Below are 18,936 nucleotides of genomic sequence, written 5' to 3'. Positions count from 1 at the left end.
TCATTTGTGAAATGTACCATTGGTCAATATAAAACTACCCTCTTTGAACTGTACAATGATTTTTCCTTAAATTTTTCTTTTTCTGAAAATAGTATTGTAACTTCTGATATTTTAATGTTTAGAATTTCCTAAAAAATCATTTTCATTCTTTCTCTTTTACGTTTTATGTCATTTTATTTCATCATTCTCTTAAAAGCTACCTTACTTTAGTTTAGTTTTTTTTGTTAACTTTTACGGAATTAGCAACATAAATTTAAAATTTATATATCTTGTCTTATGCCTGTATGTTTATTATGTTATGTTTTATATGAATCCTTGCTTTTGCTGTGCATTTTTCCTACTTAGAATATTTTTTTCATTTTAACTTAGCCTAATAATTTGGAAGGTTTATATCCTCATTTATTCTTTTTGTTGTTGTCCTTTAATTTGCACTTAAATTTTTTTGAATTTGTTCTAATTGGTCTCATTTATTCTTACGAATATTTTCACATTTTCAAAAAACAAGCATTATGTCAAAAATTATCACAAATCAGTAATAGAATATAAATTTTGCATCATATATTTCTTTTGATCCTTTCTTCACTCCATGTAAGACGGGGGAATGTAACAAAGTTTTACTTCTTTTCACTCCATTTTCTCATGCTTTAAAACCATAATGTTCATGGTGAAGACACATTAATATCATTAAATCATTTTATGCATTTATAATTTTATCTTTAAGAAGCACTCTACTTTTATTCAATTTTGTAGCAAATTACAACAGCTATTTCCATGGAGTTTAATTTTATTCAGTATTCACTGCTAGACTTTTTAGAAATATTGGCTAGATGTTAGTATCTGGAACCACAGATCACTGTCCTCAAAGAGCTTAGAGTACGTGGCTTTCTCTCAATGTTATTACTAAGACTACCTCTGCTGCTACTACTAGTTCTCTCCTTCTCCTCCTTCTTTACTTAAAAGTACTAATAACCTTTGAATTACCTCCATCATTAATCTCTTAATGTAAGTACTTATAGGAAGCATAGAAAAAGAATTTATTCTAAGTATTTGAAAAAAATTTACATCTGTTTTTTACCATTTTATATTAAAAGAGAGAGATTCAAGGCTTATTTTACTCATGCTTACACAACTATTTCCATTTAATTATTTTTCTATCTCACTAATTGTAGAATTTTGTTTTTGTCTTTAAATTTTTTTGCATATTCTTTTCTTCTTTTGAACTGGTGTATTATTTCAAGACACCTAATGGGTCATTTTTGAGTTCAACAAGTTTTCTGAGATCACTTCTTTTAATATCACCTCTATTCTAATGTTTAGGTTTTTGTAATTAATAATACTTAGGTTGTTTAACAGCTCTTTATCCCACATTAGTTAATTCTTTTCCCTCTATTTTTAATTCATACCTTCCTCTGAACTCTGAAAAGTTTCTCAGATTGGTAATTCATTCAACATATTCGGTTTTCACAGTCTTTTCTGTTTCTATTTTAAAACCGTCACAGTGGCACTTTTTGTTTTCATACCCTTCTTCCTCATTTCCTACCTTTTTTTCCTGAATTTTGTCTTTTTATGACTTTCTTCTCCATTTTATAGATTATGTTTTACATCCTGTTGAGTGTACCATGTATGAGTTTTCTGTACCTTCTTTCCAATCCTGCAGTAACTTATTTTTTAAATACACATTTTAGTTGTATGTTGACAGAATACCTTTATTTTATTTATTTATTTTTATGTGGTGCTGAGGATTGACCCCAGGACCTCACATGTGCTGGGAAAGTGCTAAACCACTGAGCCACAACTCCAGTTTGCTGCAGTAAGTAACTTTTATTTTTTTTATTTTATTTTTTATTTTGTCTTTTTTTTTATTGTAAACAAATAGGATACATGTTGTTTCTCTGTTTGTACATGGCGTAAAGGCATACCATTTGTGTAATCATAAATTTACATAGGGTAATGTTGTTTGATTCATTCTGTTATATTTTTCCCCTTCCCCCCCACCCCTCCCACCCCTCTTTTCCCTCTATACAGTCCTTCCTTCCTCCATTCTTGCCCCCCTCCCTAACCCTAACTCTAACCCTAACACCAACCTCTCCCACCCCCCATTATGTGTCATCATCCACTTATTAGCGATATCATTCGTCCATTGGTTTTTTGAGATTGGCTTATCTCACTTAGCATGATATTCTCCAGTTTCATCCATTTGCCTGCAAATACCATAATTTTATCATTCTTTATGGCTGAGTAATATTCCATTATATATATATATACCACATTTTCTTTATCCATTCATCAATTGAAGGACATCTAGGTTGATTCCACAATCTGGCTATTGTGAACTGAGCAGCTATGAACATTGATGTGGCTGTATCTCTGTAATATGCTGATTTTAAGTCCTTTGGGTATAGGCCAAGGAGTGGGATAGCTGGGTCATATGGTGGTTCCATTCCAAGTTTTCTAAGGAGTCTCCACACTGCTTTCCAGAGTGGCTGCACTAATTTGCAGCCCCACCAGCAATGCATGAGTGTACCTTTCTCCCCACATCCTCGCCAGCACCTGTTGTTGCTTGTATTCTTGATAATCGCCATTCTAATTGGGGTGAGATGGAATCTTAGGGTGGTTTTGATTTGCATTTCTCTTATTACTAGAGATGTTGAACATTTTTCCATATGTTTGTTGATTGCTTGTATATCTTCTTCTGTGAAGTGTCTATTCATTTCCTTAGCCCATTTGTCAATTGGATTATTTGCATTCTTGGTGTAGAGTTTTTTGAGTTCTTTATAGATTCTGGAGATTAGCGCTCTATCTGAAGTATGATTGGCAAAGATTTTCTCCCACTCTGTAGGCTCTTTCTTCGCATTGCTGATAGTTTCCTTTGCTGAGAGAAAGCTTTTTAGTTTGAATCTATCCCAGTTATTGATTCTTGCTTTTATTTCTTGTGCTATTGGAGTCCTGTTGAGGAAGTCTGGTCCTAAGCCGACATGTTGAAGCTCTGGACCTACTTTTTCTTCTATAAGATGCAAGGTCTCTGGTCTAATTCCGAGATCCTTAATCCATTTTGAGTTTAGTTTCGTGCATGGTGAGAGATATGGGTTTAGTTTCATTCTGTTGCATATGGATTTCCAATTCTCCCAGCACCATTTGTTGAAGAGGCTATCTTTTCTCCATTGCATATTTTTGGCCCCTTTGTCTAGTATGAGAAAATTGTATTTATTTGGGTTTGTGTCCGTGTCCTCTATTCTGTACCATTGATCCACCTTTCTATTTTGGTACCAATACCATGCTGTTTTTGTTACTATTGCTTTGTAGTAGAGTTGAAGATCTGGTATTGCGATACCCCCTGCTTCACTCTTTCTGCCAAGGATTGCTTTAGCTATTCTGGGTTTTTTATTCTTCCAGATGAATTTCATAATTGCTTGCTCTATTTCTGCAAGGTACATCATTGGGATTTTAATTGGAATTGCATTGAATCTGCATAGCACTTTTGGTAGTATGGCCATTTTGACAATATTAATTCTTCCTATCCAAGAACATGGGAGATCTTTCCATCTTCTAAGGTTTTCTTGAATTTCTTTCTTTAGTGTTCTGTAGTTCTCATTGTAGAGGTCTTTCACCTCTTTTGTGAGATTGATTCCCAAGTATTTTATTTTTTTCAAAGCTATTGTGAATGGGGTAGTTTTCCTGATTTCTCTTTCTGAAGATTCATCGCTTATGTATAAAAATGCCTTAGATTTATGTGCATTGATCTTATATCCTGCTACTTTACTGAATTCACTTATGAGATCTAAAAGTTTTCTGGTGGAATTTCCTGGTTCCTCTAAGTATACAATCATATCATCAGCAAATAGGGATAGTTTGAGTTCTTCTTTTCCTATTCGTATCCCTTTAATTTCTTTGGTCTGTCTAATTGCTCTGGCTAGAGTTTCAAGGACGATATTGAATAGAAGTGGTGAAAGAGGTCATCCCTGCCTTGTTCCAGTTTTTAGAGGGAATGCTTTCAGTTTTTCACCATTTAGAATGATATTAGCCATGGGCTTAGCATAGATGGCCTTTACAATGTTAAGGAATGTTCCCACTATCCCTATTTTTTCTAGTGTTTTGAGCATGAAGGAGTGCTGTATTTTATCAAATGCTTTTTCTGCATCTATCGAAATAATCATGTGATTCTTGACTTTAAGTCTATTGATATGGTGAATGACATTTATTGATTTCCTGATGTTGAACCAACCTTGCATCCCTGGGATGAAACCCACTTGATCATGGTGCACTATCTTTTTAATATGTTTTCGTATGCGATTTGCTAAAATTTTGTTGAGAATTTTTGCATCGATGTTCATTAAGGATATTGGTCTGAAATTTTCTTTCCTCGATGTGTCTCTGTCTGGTTTAGGTATCAGGGTAATATTGGCTTCATAGAATGAGTTTGGGAGGGTTCCCTCCTCTTCTATTTTATGGAATACTTTGAGAAGTATTGGAATGAGCTCTTCTTTAAAGGTTTTGTAGAACTCGGCTGAGAAACCATCTGGTCCTGGACTTTTCTTTGTTGGTAGGCTTTTGATGACTTCTTCTATTTCATTACTTGAAATTGGTCTATTTAAATTGTGTATGTCCTCCTCGTTCAGTTTAGGCAATTCATATGTCTCTAGAAACCTGTTGATGTCTTCAAAATTTTCTATTTTGGTGGAGTATAGATTTTCAAAATAGCTTCTAATTATGTTTTGTATTTCAGTCGTGTCTGTTGTGATATTTCCTTGTTCATTCTGAATTTTAGTGATTTGGGTTTTCTCTCGTCTTCTCTTTGTTAGTGTGGCTAATGGTTTGTCAATTTTGTTTATTTTTTCGAAGAACCAACTATTTATTTTGTCAATTTTTTGTATTGTTTCTTTTGTTTCAATTTCGTTGATTTCAGCTCTGAGTTTAACTATTTCCTGTCTCCTACTACTTTTGGTCTTGGTTTGTTCTTCTTTTTCTAGGGCTTTGAGTTGTAGTGTTAGGTCGTTTATTTTTTGAGTTTTACTTCTTTTATTAAATGTGCTCCAGGAAATAAATCTTCCTCTAAGTACTGCTTTCATAGTGTCCCAGAGATTTTGATATGATGTTTCTTTGTTCTCGTTTACCTCTAAGAATTTTTTAATTTCCTTCCTAATATCTTCTGTTATCCATTCAACATATAATAGCATATTGTTTAATCTCCAGGTGTTGGAGTAGTTTCTGTTTTTTACTCTTTCATTTATTTCTAACTTCAATCCATTATGATCTGATAGAATACAAGGTAGTGTCTCTATCTTCTTGTATTTGCTGACATTAGCTTTGTGGCATAATATATGGTCTATTTTAGAGAAGGATCCATGTGCTGCTGAGAAGAAAGTGTATTCGCTCTTGGTTGGATGGTATATTCTATAAATGTCTGTTAAGTCTAAATTATTGATTGTGTTATTGAGATCTATGGTTTCTCTGTTCAATTTTTGTTTGGAAGATCTGTGCAGTGGTGAGAGAGGCGTGTTAAAATCACCTAGTATTATTGTGTTATGGTCTATTTGGTTTCTAAAATTGAGAAGGATTTGTTTAACATACATGGATGAGCCACTGTTTGGGGCATAGATGTTTTTGATTGTTATATCTTGCTGATTTATGGTTCCCTTAAGCAGTATGAAATGTCCTTCTTTATCCCTTCTGACTAACATTGGCTTGAAGTCCACATTATCTGAAATGAGGATGGATACTCCAGCTTTTTTGCTGAGTCCATGTGCATGGTATATTTTTCCCCATCCTTTCACCTTTAGTCTATGGGTATCTCTTTCTATGAGGTGAGTCTCTTGCAGGCAACATATTATTGGATCTTTCTTTTTAATCCAATCTGCCAGTCTATGTCTTTTGATTGATGAATTCAGGCCATTAACATTCAGGGTTATTATTGAGATATGATTTGTATTCCTGGTCATTTGTTCATATTTAAAATTTTATTTATTTATTTATTTATTTATTTATTTATTTATTTATTTATTTTTTGACACATCTTGGTTCCTCCTTTATTTGACAGTTCCTTTAGGGTAATTCCTCCCTTTGCTGATATGCTTCTTTGTTTTTTATCTCTTCCTCATGAAATATTTTGCTGAGGATGTTCTGTAATGCTGGCTTTCTTTTTGGAAATTCTTTTAGCTTTTGTTTATCATGGAATGATTTTATTTCATCCTCAAATTTGAAGGTAAGTTTTGCTGGGTATAAGATTCTTGGTTGGCATCCATTTTCTTTCAGAGCTTGAAAAATGTTGTTCCAGTTCCTTCTAGCTTTTAGGGTCTGGATTGAAAAATCTGCTGATATCTGTATTGGTTTCCCCCTGAATGTAATTTGGTTCTTTTCTCTCACAGCCTTTAAAATTCTGTCTTTATTTTGTATGTTCGGTATTTTCATTATAATGTGCCTTGGTGTGGGTCTGTTGTAATTTTGTGTTTTTGGAGTCCTATAAGCTCTTGTACTTGATTTTCCATTTCATTCTTCAGATTTGGGAAATTTTCTGATATTATTTCATTGAATAGATTGTTCATTCCTTTGGTTTGTTTCCCTAAGCCTTCCTCAATCCCAATAATTCTCAAATTTGACCTTTTCATGATATCCCATAGTTCTTGCAGATTCTGTTCATGATTTCTTACTATCTTCTCTGTTTGTTCAACTTTGCTTTTGAGGTTAAATATTTTGTCTTCAATATCTGAAGTTCTGTCTTCCAGGTGTTCTATCCTATTGGTTATGCTTTCTATGGAGTTCTTAATTTGGTTTATTGTTTCCTTCATTTCAAGGATTTCTGTTTGTTTTTTTTTCAATATCTCTAACTCTTTATTGAAATGATCTTTTGCTTCCTGTATTTGCTCTTTTAACTGTCGATTGGTGCTATCATTCAATGCCTGCATTTGCTCTTTCATCTCATCATTCAATGCCTGCATTTGCTCTTTCATCTCATCATTCAATGCCTGCATTTGCTCTTTCATCTCATCGTTTGCTTCCCTAATCATTTTAATTATGTACATTCTGAATTCCCTTTCTGTCATTTCTTCTGCCATGCTGTCGTTGGATTTTATTGATGTAACATCTAGATTTGTTTGGGGCATTTTCTTCCCTTGTTTTCTCATATTGTTCAGGAATCAGTGGGTCATTAAGATATTGCAGATTTCCTATATCAACTTATAATGTCCCTGAAGATTGCTAGTATATCCCCTCTTATCCTTCAGTAGCCTGAAGTCTTGGAGGAAGTTGATAATGCGGAGCACGAAGAAGCTGCCTCTCTAGGGGTGGTGTCCCTCAGGTGGCGTATATTCCCTGCTAGTGGGCAGAGGTGCCTCCACTTGTTGACCAATGGTCATCCCATGGGGAACTAGGCTGCGGGCTGAGGCAAGGCCTGTTTGTGCCTGTGTCTCTGGTTTTACCGTCCCTGTGGGAAAACCTCACCCGGCAGGGAAGTCTCACTCGGTGGGGACGTCTTGCTGATCAGTTCCCCTCCTAGAGCTTCCCCTCAATCTACAACTACCGCCTGGGCTGGGCTGTCTTCCTCTGCAACGTTCCCAGGGGCCCGGACCTACCTCCTGGGCCTGGGAGCCTCACCCTTCGCAGGCGAGTCTCCTTAGGCTGCCTCTCCCAGAGAATCTGCCCGCAGTCCTGGAAACTTCACTCCACCCCTCAGCTTGTCTCTGTGCGGCTCTTCCACCAAGAAGCCACCTAGCACCTGGGACCCTGCTCTGCACCTAATCGCCTGGTATGTGGCCCCTCCTCTGAGCCGCCACCTGGTGCCCCGTACAATAGCTCTGATACCCAGAGACCCGCCACACACCTCCTCCTCCGGACAGCGGCTGGGTTTCCGACGCAGTCACTAGGAGTCCAAGCAACTCACTTCGTGTCTCCTCCTCCCGCCAACCGCCTGCAGCCCTAGGCAGTCACTCCAAGTCCAAGTGACCCGCCCTGTTCCTCCTCTTCCTCCTTGGGGTAGCCCCCCGGGTGTTCAGGAGCGGTGGCTCCAAGACCAAGTGACCCACCACGCTCCTCCTCCAGGCAGGACACCGGTGTTCAGGAGCGGTCGCTTTTAGTCCAATCAACTCACCACTCGCCTCCTCCTCTGGCAACCGCCTGTGGCTCTGATGCCGTCACTTCTAGACCAAGCGAACTGCCACACTTCTCCTCTTCCTCCGGGCAACCCCCCGGGGTTCAGGAGCGCTTGCTCTGAGTTCAAACAGCTCGCCACGCAGCTCCTCCTCAGGCAACCGACTGTGGCTCTGATGCAGTCACTCCTAGACCAAGCAACCCGCCGCGCTTCTCCTCTTCCTCTGGGCAACCCCCCAGTGTTCAGAAGCGGTCGTTCTGGGTCTAAACAGCTCGCCACGCAGCTCCTCCTCAGGCAGCCGTCCGGAGCCCCAGTGGTTGCTCTGAGTCCAAACGCTGGGCTGAGCCGCCTCCTCTACGATGATCCCAGTTGTCCGTATTTACCGCTCCAGTGGGGGGAGGGGCGTCTCGCCGAGCAACTCTACTTCACAAAGTTCCCTGTGTTCCGGAGCTACCGCCCCATCCGGGACGCCTCCCCAATGGGAGAGACTCACCCAGCGGCTTTGAGTTGGTCCCAAGTCTCTCACTATCTCCTCTTTTGAATCTTGCGTCCTGGAGCAACGTGAAATGCAGCCGCCCCCAGTCCGCCATCTTGAAAACCCAGTAAGTAACTTTTAAAAGTCTGTTTTCTCCTGGACATGTGAGGTGTTATATCAATGTTCTTGCATTGAGTGATTTAGAGATTATCTGAAGTTTTTCTTCTACTTTCCAGGTATTGAAATAAGCTTTGTGAAGGACTGGCACTTGACTATAGTTGTGATTTACAATTGTGTTTGTGTCCCTCTCTATACATTTGCATGCTACTTGAAGCCCCTACTTAGATCTGCAGCAGGTGGCATAAAGCTAACCGAAGTGCCCAGCTTAGTTCTGGTCTCCAGCAGGTTTTTGTCTAATGTAGATGTGTTGGGATGTGACTTTTTTTTTTCCCTCTCCATTTTGTCTGGATCTCACATCTCTGAAAAGTGTTGTTTTTTTCTTACTCTCTTTAGAAAACAGGGCCCTTCCAATCTTTCCAAGTTTCTCCTTTTCTCCTCAAAAGAATCTTATTTGCGGTAAGCACCCTTTCTAGGATGAAATATAATCTCTACCAATTTTTTCTATTTTTTTAAAAAACATTTTAATAACCTGCAAAGACTAACTAAAAATATAGGAGAACTGATGAAGGGAAAAAGAAACCCATTTCATGCTGCCAGTGATCAGCCATGTTGCTTGTACCTATGTTGCCCTTTGGAGCAAAACAATTTAGAGGGAGGGCTGCCTGCTTTCAGATTCTGAAATCTGAAAAGCATTACCCCTATTTCTGTTTAAAGAGTACTAGTGAATCCTTAACTCTAGTTTCTATAACTCTTAGATTACTTAAGATTGCCACATAGAAATTATAGATTCTGTGTTATACCTCATTTTTCCACATACTGGTTGCAGCTCTATTGATCAAATTCTATTCAAGCACCTTATTATAAAGAATGGGAGTGAGATTATTATTATAGGGATAAAATAAGCCCAGAATAATATATTTTATAAAAGTGGATAATTTCCAGACTTTGATTCTTCTTACTATTAACACCAAATAATTTTAATGTACCTCACAATCACAGAAACATGTCAGTGTGACATAAATTTCATATTTGAGAACATTTGGAGTAAAATGCTAGAGGCTAGTCACATTCAGGCCTTCTTGGTAGTTTAGCCTGAAGTGGGAAGTTTATACTATTAATTCCTTTAAACTAGCAACATTGAAATCTTTTATTGGCAGAAAAAGAGGAAAAAGGCAGCATCGCTTAGATCTCCCTATTTCCCCTTCCCCAAATCTATATGGTTGCTATGGAAACCAACTGTTCCTCGAGTAAGACCACTCTTCCAATCTCTCATACTCACTGCCACTGTCTATTTCAGTTGGCTCAAAAATGGTCCCACATTTCTCAGTATTTCTTGCTCAATCTGTACAACTGTCAGAGTAATCATTTTGAAACTGAATTCAGATCATACTATTTTACTCTTTAAAAACCTTCAAAGACTCCAAGGATGTTATGTTGAATAAAGGTAAAAGAATTCATAGGGAACAAAACCCCTACTTTCATTGTTTGGCACTTTCACATTCACCCTTCCCTTCTCACCCTACAGTCCACAGTGACACATCGCAGGCAGGAGATTGTCTATCTGATTCCAGCACAAGAGAAAAAGCTACAGATGCTGTTTTTGGGGGTTGCCCAAGAAAATGGCTTCCCTCTTGTAGTAGGACTCCAATGAGCCTTGGCTTTTGTATGTTAAAGACCTGTGGAATCTCTTTCATCAAGTATGGTGTGAACTTAACACTTTGTTTCTAATGAATAGAATATGGCAGAAATGATGAGAAACCACTTCCAAGATTAGTTTATAAAATGTCTGTGGCTTCTGACTTGGGGACCCTCTCTAACTTTTTCATTCAGTCACTCTGAAGGAAACCAGTTGCTGTATTTTGAGTTGTCCTAAGAAAGACCCAAGTGTCAAGAAACTGATGTCTCTGACCAATAACCAGCAAGGACAGGAGGCTTTCTAGTAGCCCTGCGAATACATTTGTGAGTGGATATTCCAAGGGTGAGCTTTGAGATGTATTAGGTCCCTGAAAACGCTTCAGCTTCTACTCTGTGAGAGACCCTGAAAAGTAACCACGCTCAAATCCCTGACCCAGAAAAATCATGAGAAGATAAATGTTCGTTGCTTTAAGCTGCCAATTATGGAGCAATTTGTTATACAGCAATATGTAACTAATATAATCACTACCCAATCACTCCATAATGAGAGCCATTTTTCAACATGCCCAGCAACCCAGTCAGAGCTTTCAATTGTGTTTTGAGCATTTTATTCTTAAACACAAACAAGTAATAAGGGACATGAAGAAATTGGCAGGGGGTGCTAAGGTTATCTTAATTTGCTGGAATATGATGATAATTCCATGAGTATGTATATGTAAAAACTATCAAATTATGTATTTTAAACATGTGCAATTTTATGTGTGTTGATTATACCTTACTAAAATTGTTAAAATATTAATAGAGCAATAAGACTCACCAAGTATTTGAACAAAATGACTCCAATATAATAGACAAGGACCCAAATAAAGAAAATGCAAAAAGCACTCAGAGAAAACTAAAACAGAGCAGGACAGAAGAAATGTCTAAAAATATCTATAATTATTATCCTCTGAGAAATAAATGAAACATTTTTTCATCCATGAAAAATGAAGGGTTTAAAAATGAATAGTATAAGGATAAAAAGAAAAAGTTAGTACAAATTTAAAAACATAATAGTAGAAATTAAAAATTCAACAGAAGGTTTGGAAGATAAAATTGAAGACAAAGAGAAAGGAAATGAGAACAAGAAAGTAAGTAAAGTGAGAGACAGTTCCAGAGGTCTACTAAAATTAAGGGAATTTCAAAAAACAAAGAAGAAAGAAGAGAAAAGATCAAAGAGTTTTTTTAAAAAAATCGATGATTTTTTTTTAATTTGAGGAACTACAGACAAATGCACATTTAAGGGACCCAAATAGTACTCAAAAATAAATTTACTATAAGGTATTTTGTATTAATTACAAAGTAATTATGTCAGAAATAACCATAATATGTGGCACATACAAAAAACATCCATTTATCATCTCACAGTTTCAGTGAGTCAGGAATCCTGACATGGCTTGACTAGGTTCATTGCCTAGAGATCTCCCATGTGTTGGCAATGAACATGTTGACTAAGGTTAGCATCTCCTCTGAAGGAAAACTGTGAAAGACCCACCTTCCAAGACCACTTGTAAATGATTGGCAGGATTTATTTCCTTGTGAATTGTTCGAGAACCTTAGATATGTATTGACTCTTACATATCTAAGACCATCCTCATTCCCTTGCTTTGGGCCTCTCCTGTTTGGCAACTTGATTTACCAAAGCATAAATGCCAAGAAAGAAAAAAGTGTTTACTAATAAGACAGAAGTCACACTTAATGGTGGAAATGACATTTCATCCCCGTGATCATAGCCTGTGTGTTAGATGCAAGTTCTTTGCCCAGTCCATACTCAAGGAGATGGAATGACATGAGCATGGACAGGAGGAGGCAACAATTATCCGGAGCCATGGTGGAAATCTCTGCCACATACTTTCTTATGAAAATGGCAAAGGTAAGGAAAGGGAAAACTTAAAACTTCCCATTGCAGAGATCACTGGCAATCATAACACATTTCCTATGCTTCATTCATTTGTTCAGGATACTTCCTTGACATTGGGTTAGAGTTGTGGTCTTCCAGTAGGGTAATTTTGCCTACCAGAAGACCTTGACAGTATTTATAGACGACTTTGGTCATCACAGTGGAGCATGTTACTGACACATAGGGGAAGGAGACCAGAAATGTCACTAAATATCTTACAATGCACAGGATAATTCCCATGACAAAGCAATATCTTACCCAAATACCAACCTGGTCAATGTTTAGAAACCTGGGATTAGAATTATGCGGCATGACATTTCTGTAGCAAAACAGTTAAGAATTAATATATTTCCTTCACACCTTTCTTTCTTGATTAAAGTGAACCTGAATGCCACTACATTGTTGTAGTGGCGTTACAAGATGAAATGGGACTGGGTTCCTGGACCGTTGGGTGGAGGAGAGCTCCTATTAAACTACCTGACTTTTGTGAGCAAGAAGCACACATTTGTTTTGCTAATTGAGATTTCTGCATCTGTCTATTGAGAAAATTAGCAATAAATATGTTAAACAATATAGCTCCAGAGAGAACAAGCTGAATACTATAAATGCCTGAGAATCTGGATGGTATTGGACTACGCAAAATCAGCACCAGAAGCAAGAATACATTGGAGAAATTGCCTCAGTACACTGAGGGACACTAATATCCTCAATAGAATTATAAGTATTCCTTGTTATTCAGTATAATGTTTGGAATATAGGTAACAACATTTCATATAAAATTTATCTAAATCTGTTCTGCAATTTGGACAGTTCATATAATAAATGATTCCTGAATATGTTTAAATCTTAATCTATCAAATGTTATAGTAGAAAAAAGACATCCTCAAATATACCAGGCTTCACGTTATTTACTTTTTATTCACTATGTCTGAGGAAGTATCTTAAGAATGTGTTCCCCAGAATGAGGAAATAAATCAGAAACTGGAGCATATTGGGTATAGAAAGCAGTGGTCCCACAGGGAGCCGAGGTGGGGAGTATCCTAAGGATGACAGCAACACAGCAAGCCCAGTTAAAAAACCAGTTCCAATGGATGTAAGAAGACTCTGAAATTCAATGTATTCAAAATGAAAATAATCCCCTGTTCTCCACCCAGTTTTGTCCCTTGAAGGACACTTGATACAGCTACTCACTTAAGTCATCATTTCTCAGTAACTCTACGCTAACTCCTGCACATCCTTCCAGGTTAGTTTGAGGTGTTTCTGGAGCCACACCTCTGCTGGTGACAAGTTAATTCTTCTCTGTGTCAAATCATCTGCATAACATCCCTTTACTGTGTCTCCTGACATGTTTTGGACTTCAATCACATCACAATCCTATTGCCATAATCACAGAAATTAGTGTCTACAAAGGAATTAGTGAAAAGACCCCAGACTCTAATGAATAAATTGATTTAAGAGATTGTCAGTAAACTGCAATAGAAGGTAAATCTGTAATGTTAGGTGGCAGCAGACTATGCATGGCCCAGGACTACAAAATTTTATGTTTGGGAATACGGAAAAACTTGTTTCAATGGAACTGGTTCACTGGATATTTTGACTCAGAACATAAAATTTGAAAATCCATGACTATGTGTAGCTAAATTGCTTCTGTAGGCTGTAATCAATATGAAAGTGATACCTGAAACTTTTTAACAGAAACTATATATGGAAACCACTGGATCAATAGTCTGGCTGGCAAAGAAAATTGAGACTGAAACTGTGGAAGCCAATGTCTGAGACAGAGCCCCTGGGACATCATCATTGGGAATGTTAGAAGCTCAAGGACCCCAGAGTCTCCCTTTGACTGACAGTTTCTCATGCTAGGCAGAAATGAGATCAGTGCCCAGCTAGAGAAGTTGGAGGGGAGGGGTGAGAGCAGAACAATGTGGTGACTCTCACTAGTGAACTATATCTCTGAAAAGTTCTAAATATAGGAATTACATTTCTAAAAAAGATCAGTTAACTAGTTACAAAATACTGTTAATGTGGGAACAAGTAATGGTAAAAATAATAGTTCAGAATGAGCTCTTTTTTTTTTTTTAAATTAACCTGCTTTTAAAAAGTTGCCAAAGAGACAGATTTGATGTTAGATTTTTTAGCTCCATTTAACTGTCTTGTAAATATTTGTACTTTGAATCTTGTTCTTCAGCCAGGCCATGGCACATGCCTGTAATTCTGGTGGTTCAGGAGGCTGAGACAAGAGGTTTACAAATTCAGACAGTCTCAGAAATTTAGTGAGGCACTAAGCAACTTAGTGAAACCTTGTCTCAAAATAAAATATAAAAAATGGTCTGTGGATGAGGCTCAGTAGTTAAGCACCCCTAGGTTTAAACCCTGGTACAAAAAAAAAAAAATTGTCTTACATAAACAGTTATGATTTGAGCAAGATAATTAGGTTTCAATAAGTACAGAGTGATGAAAGTACACTCAGGTATGATTTACTACTTTTATCAATCAGGTTTCCCAAATGCAAAACAAAATTGTTTTATTAAGATAAAAATCTTCCCTTCATATATCCATAAAAGTCATGTACTTTTTAACCTCCTCTCTTGCTAAATTCTTCAGGCTTGCCTTGATTTTGAGATTCTCCTGCCTCCTGAGTCCCTTGGGATTACAGACATGAACCACTACCCTAGGCTTAAACTCTTCTTTTAAAGATTTTTGAAATATTAAATTTGAGTAGGTGGGGTTCTGAGTGTTAAAGTTATCATCAAGTGTATTGCTAAGGATTTGAAAAATCTATTTTGCCAGGTGCGGTGGTGTATGCCTGTAATCCCAGTGTCTCAGGAGGCCGAGACAGGAGGATCTCAAGTTCAAAAGCAGCCTCAGCAAAAGCAAAGTGCTAAGCAACTCAGTGAGATCCTGTTTCTAAATAAAATACAAAATAGGGCTGGGGATGTGGCTCAGTGTTCTAGTACCCCTGAATTCAATCCCTGGTACCAAAAAGAAAAGGAAAAAGAAAAATATATTTTCAGGATGAATCATAGTTCCTAAGAATAATGAATTAAATTGGGGAAAATGCTATTAAAGAATTAACAGGCAGTTCTACTTAAGATCTAATTTTGTTAAGGATAAATTGAGTTTCCTGAACTGAGTTGTGGAGGAGTGACAGGTGACATGCTCACAGGTTTTCAAAGCTTTGGCAAAGTTCTGGTCAGTTTGAGTTCAGATTTCTGATCTTGGTTTATGTAAATTCCGCTTAAGGAAAGCAAATACGTGATACACAACTAACTGTTTTTATTTTTCCTTAGTAACCTAAATCATTAGGAAAATATGGGCAAACACTGTAGGAAATGAAAAAGCACTATAGACGGTGAATGATATTAAAGTGAACAATGTTAAGCAAAGAGGAAAAAAATCTACTTTACTGGAGGGAAAAAAAAAAAGGCCTATTTGTTAGGGATCTCTGCACTGGGATCATGGAAGTGGTGGAACCTGAGGGTCCAGAGAAAAGGGACATCTTAAGACATAGTAGGCCTTGCCCATGTCTGTCTCTCTGGGGAGGCACAGCCCAAACCTGGTCAAGCAGAACAAAGGCATTCAGAGGACAATGACACAGCACTAAACAGACCTGGAGAAAGAGAACAGGCCCCTGGTGCTGCAGAAAAAGAAGAGGCTGAGAAAAGAGAAGAGGACGAAATCTGTTTGGATAAGATAGACCCAGAGCCCTCATGGAGAAACCTAGGAATGAGAGTGGTGCTCAGTTCTGTTGTCACTGCCCTGGCTGAACAGAGATGCCACCTTATCCAAGGAAACCTCCAGAGTTACCAGCCTCCCAGCAAACAGCTCATCACATTCTTGGGGATGGTTTGGGTGACAGCAGCTGAAATACTCCTTAGGTAACGAGTACTGGTCCTCTCCAGGCCCAAGCAGTAAGCCCAGTATAGGGTCAGCCTATTTGGCTTTTGTCATAACCATATTTTGCCCTTAAAGATCTTTAATCCATATTTACCAAATTACCATATGAAAGTGTCTTTGTAACTCTTGCTTTATAACAAAAGGCAGACTGCTGCTCCAGATCATGATTCATTTATGCAAAAATGTGCTTTTTACTTCTCTTTTTATTGTTAAATGTGTAATATATACAAGAAGCATATAATGTGCATTTTTAAGTTTAGTAACAACAGTACTAATGATAAAATAAAGGTAGCACCAAAATTTTCATCACCCAGCCCAAGAGGTGAATATGCCTAAAACTAGAAACTTTCTCAATATCCTCCCCTAATTACTGGGCTTTTTCTTTATTGCAAAAAAGAGCTGCTATCCTGAATTTTGTAAATTATTCCTTTGTTTTACTTTAATGTGTTACACAAGTGTATGCATCCTTAAACTTGCATTGTGTGGTTTTATATGGTTTTGGATATTTGTAAATAAAATTCCACTGTAAGTTTTCTTCCACAAGTTGTTTGTGGATTTTAATTATGCTGTATGTTTGCATCTAGCTGGAGTTCATTCATTTATTATGTTTCAATTATTTCCATTTAATGAATCAATGACAAATTATCCTTTGACTATTGGTAAATGTCTGGGTTGTTTCCAGTTTTGTGCTATTACGATACTACTTTGAGTATTTTCATATATGTCTTTTTGACACTCCTAACACTTTATATATATCTGCTTGTTTGAGCCTAGAAATTTATATTTTTTCCTGTCTTTCAGTTCACTAATCTTTTTTCTATTCTCAGCCTGCCATTACATCCCTTATTGAATTTTAAATTTTGTTTTTCACTTCTGCTTTTTTTCTCAATTATAGAATTCCTCTATTAATTTGTAAAATAACTTCCAGCTTTCCATTGAATCTGTCGGTCTTATCACTTATTTAAATATGTGTATTATAGTTATTCTAAAGTTCCTATTCATAACCACATATGAGTCTTCCATGTCTAACCATGATTTATTGAACGTTGAAACTTGTTTACAGAAATGATAAGTCAAACTCATGCTCTATGCCTCCAGATAGGATGTACCATTTTTTGCTTTGTAACTTGATTTCAGAGCATTTTCATCCAACCAGTGGATGAACTGACTCAAAGATATTATGACTTTTAATTTCAATCTATGTCTGAGAAAATGTAACTTCAGGATCTAAATTTTTCAGGACTCTGAAATGAAAGCCAATTTTGTAGATTTTGAATTCCAAATTTTGTGTTCCTCACTACTATCAATTTTCTGAAAAATCACTCTGCTTGTCAGTGACCCCTTTTCTTAGCTTCTCAGACTTCTTGAGTTAATAATCCAGCAAACCCCTCGAGGGGAAACCTAGTGACACGTGTGGCACTCACTTCTCTTGAACTTGATCACTCAAGTCTGGGTACCCCGGCAGCTCCAGGCTCTTAAGTTTTGCCTCTCCAACACTGTGAGATTGCCAAATGCTCTGATGGCTTCTCTGCTTCTAATAAAAATCCCTCCGCCTGGACTTTTCACTTTTACTCCATACAATAAATAGGGAAATGCCCTAGGGAGAAGCATAACTTGCCTGATATTATTTGCTTTCCTATGGTTTCTTTCTCTGAGATTTGGGTCCTTTAAGTTCTAGCTGCTTCAGTGGGTCATCAGTAGTTTTAAACAAATTTAATCAGATAATTCTTAGCTCTTACGTTGATTGTCATCTATAGGATCATAGGTCTGTTGCTTTATATATTGACAAATGAAAATCCCATTTGTGTAATATTCAGGTTTGTATTCATTCAAATGTAGGTCCTCCAACTGGTGGAGTTCTGTGCTTTGTTTAATTGATACAGTATCTTTCCCTCATTGGAAAATTACAATAGATAATATAGTTTGTCTGAGATAACAGCAATATTTTATCTACTTAATTGATGCTTCAACACTGAATCTTAGGTCAGAGTGTGAGGCATAGGCGTAGAGTCTTGAGACCAGTGCATGCCACAGGCTCTTAGGGAACACCTCCCACCTGATGGGATGCTCTGTACCTGTATGTCCTCAGGAGAGTTTTGGAGACTTGAAAATCCTCAACTCTGCATAAGGAACTATGTCATTTTCCCCACTTTCTTTGGTAAATACCTCTGTACATTTCTCATCCTTGATATATTAAAGAAACTGAACATGTCAAAATGTGTCTTTTTATCAATCTCATCATAATTCTATTGCAACAACTGGGACAATCATGCATAATCCATCTATGAAGTTCTCTCTTACTAAATTGTGCCACCTGCCCACCTTTGTACTCCAAATAACCCTATTTTACTGTTTTATAAGTTTCCCAATGTACTGTAGATGTCTGATTTTATACTCCTTTCATGTGAACTTCAAATTCTTGGAGGGTCATAGCTCAGGTTTCCTTTTTTTCTTCCTATTTCTTATAACAACATTCCTCTTACAATAAATGTTGGATTAAATGAATGAATAAGTGAATAAATTAATTACTCCCTCTTCCCTCCAAAGTTCTTGCATCAGTCACCTACTTTTCCCCAAACGAGCCTTTGTCACAGTCTATAATGGGCTGAACTGTGTTCTCCAAAGAATAAGGCCAAATCTTAATGCCCTGTGCCTATGAATGTGATCTTATTTTGAAGAAAGATCTTTGTCAATACAAATAATGTAGGAGTCTCAAGATAAGATCATCCTAGATTATAGTGGGTGAAAGAAAATTGCACTGTATGCACTAAACAGAGAGGATTTTACATA

The 18,936-nt window shown here is 37.2% G+C and overlaps 1 protein-coding gene across 4 annotated transcripts in view; it reads left to right on the top strand.

Moving 5' to 3' along the window:
• The window catches only part of Tmem232 (transmembrane protein 232), a 266,848-nt gene that overhangs the window by 239,296 nt on the left and 8,616 nt on the right, over positions 1-18,936 (top strand). The gene's annotated exons all lie outside the window — the stretch shown is intronic.

Source organism: Sciurus carolinensis, chromosome 6 (assembly GCF_902686445.1).
Source record: "Sciurus carolinensis chromosome 6, mSciCar1.2, whole genome shotgun sequence".
Lineage (NCBI taxonomy): Eukaryota > Metazoa > Chordata > Mammalia > Rodentia > Sciuridae > Sciurus > Sciurus carolinensis.
The sequence above is the reverse complement of the archived record's forward strand: the minus strand, read 5'-3'. Positions and strand labels throughout refer to the sequence as shown.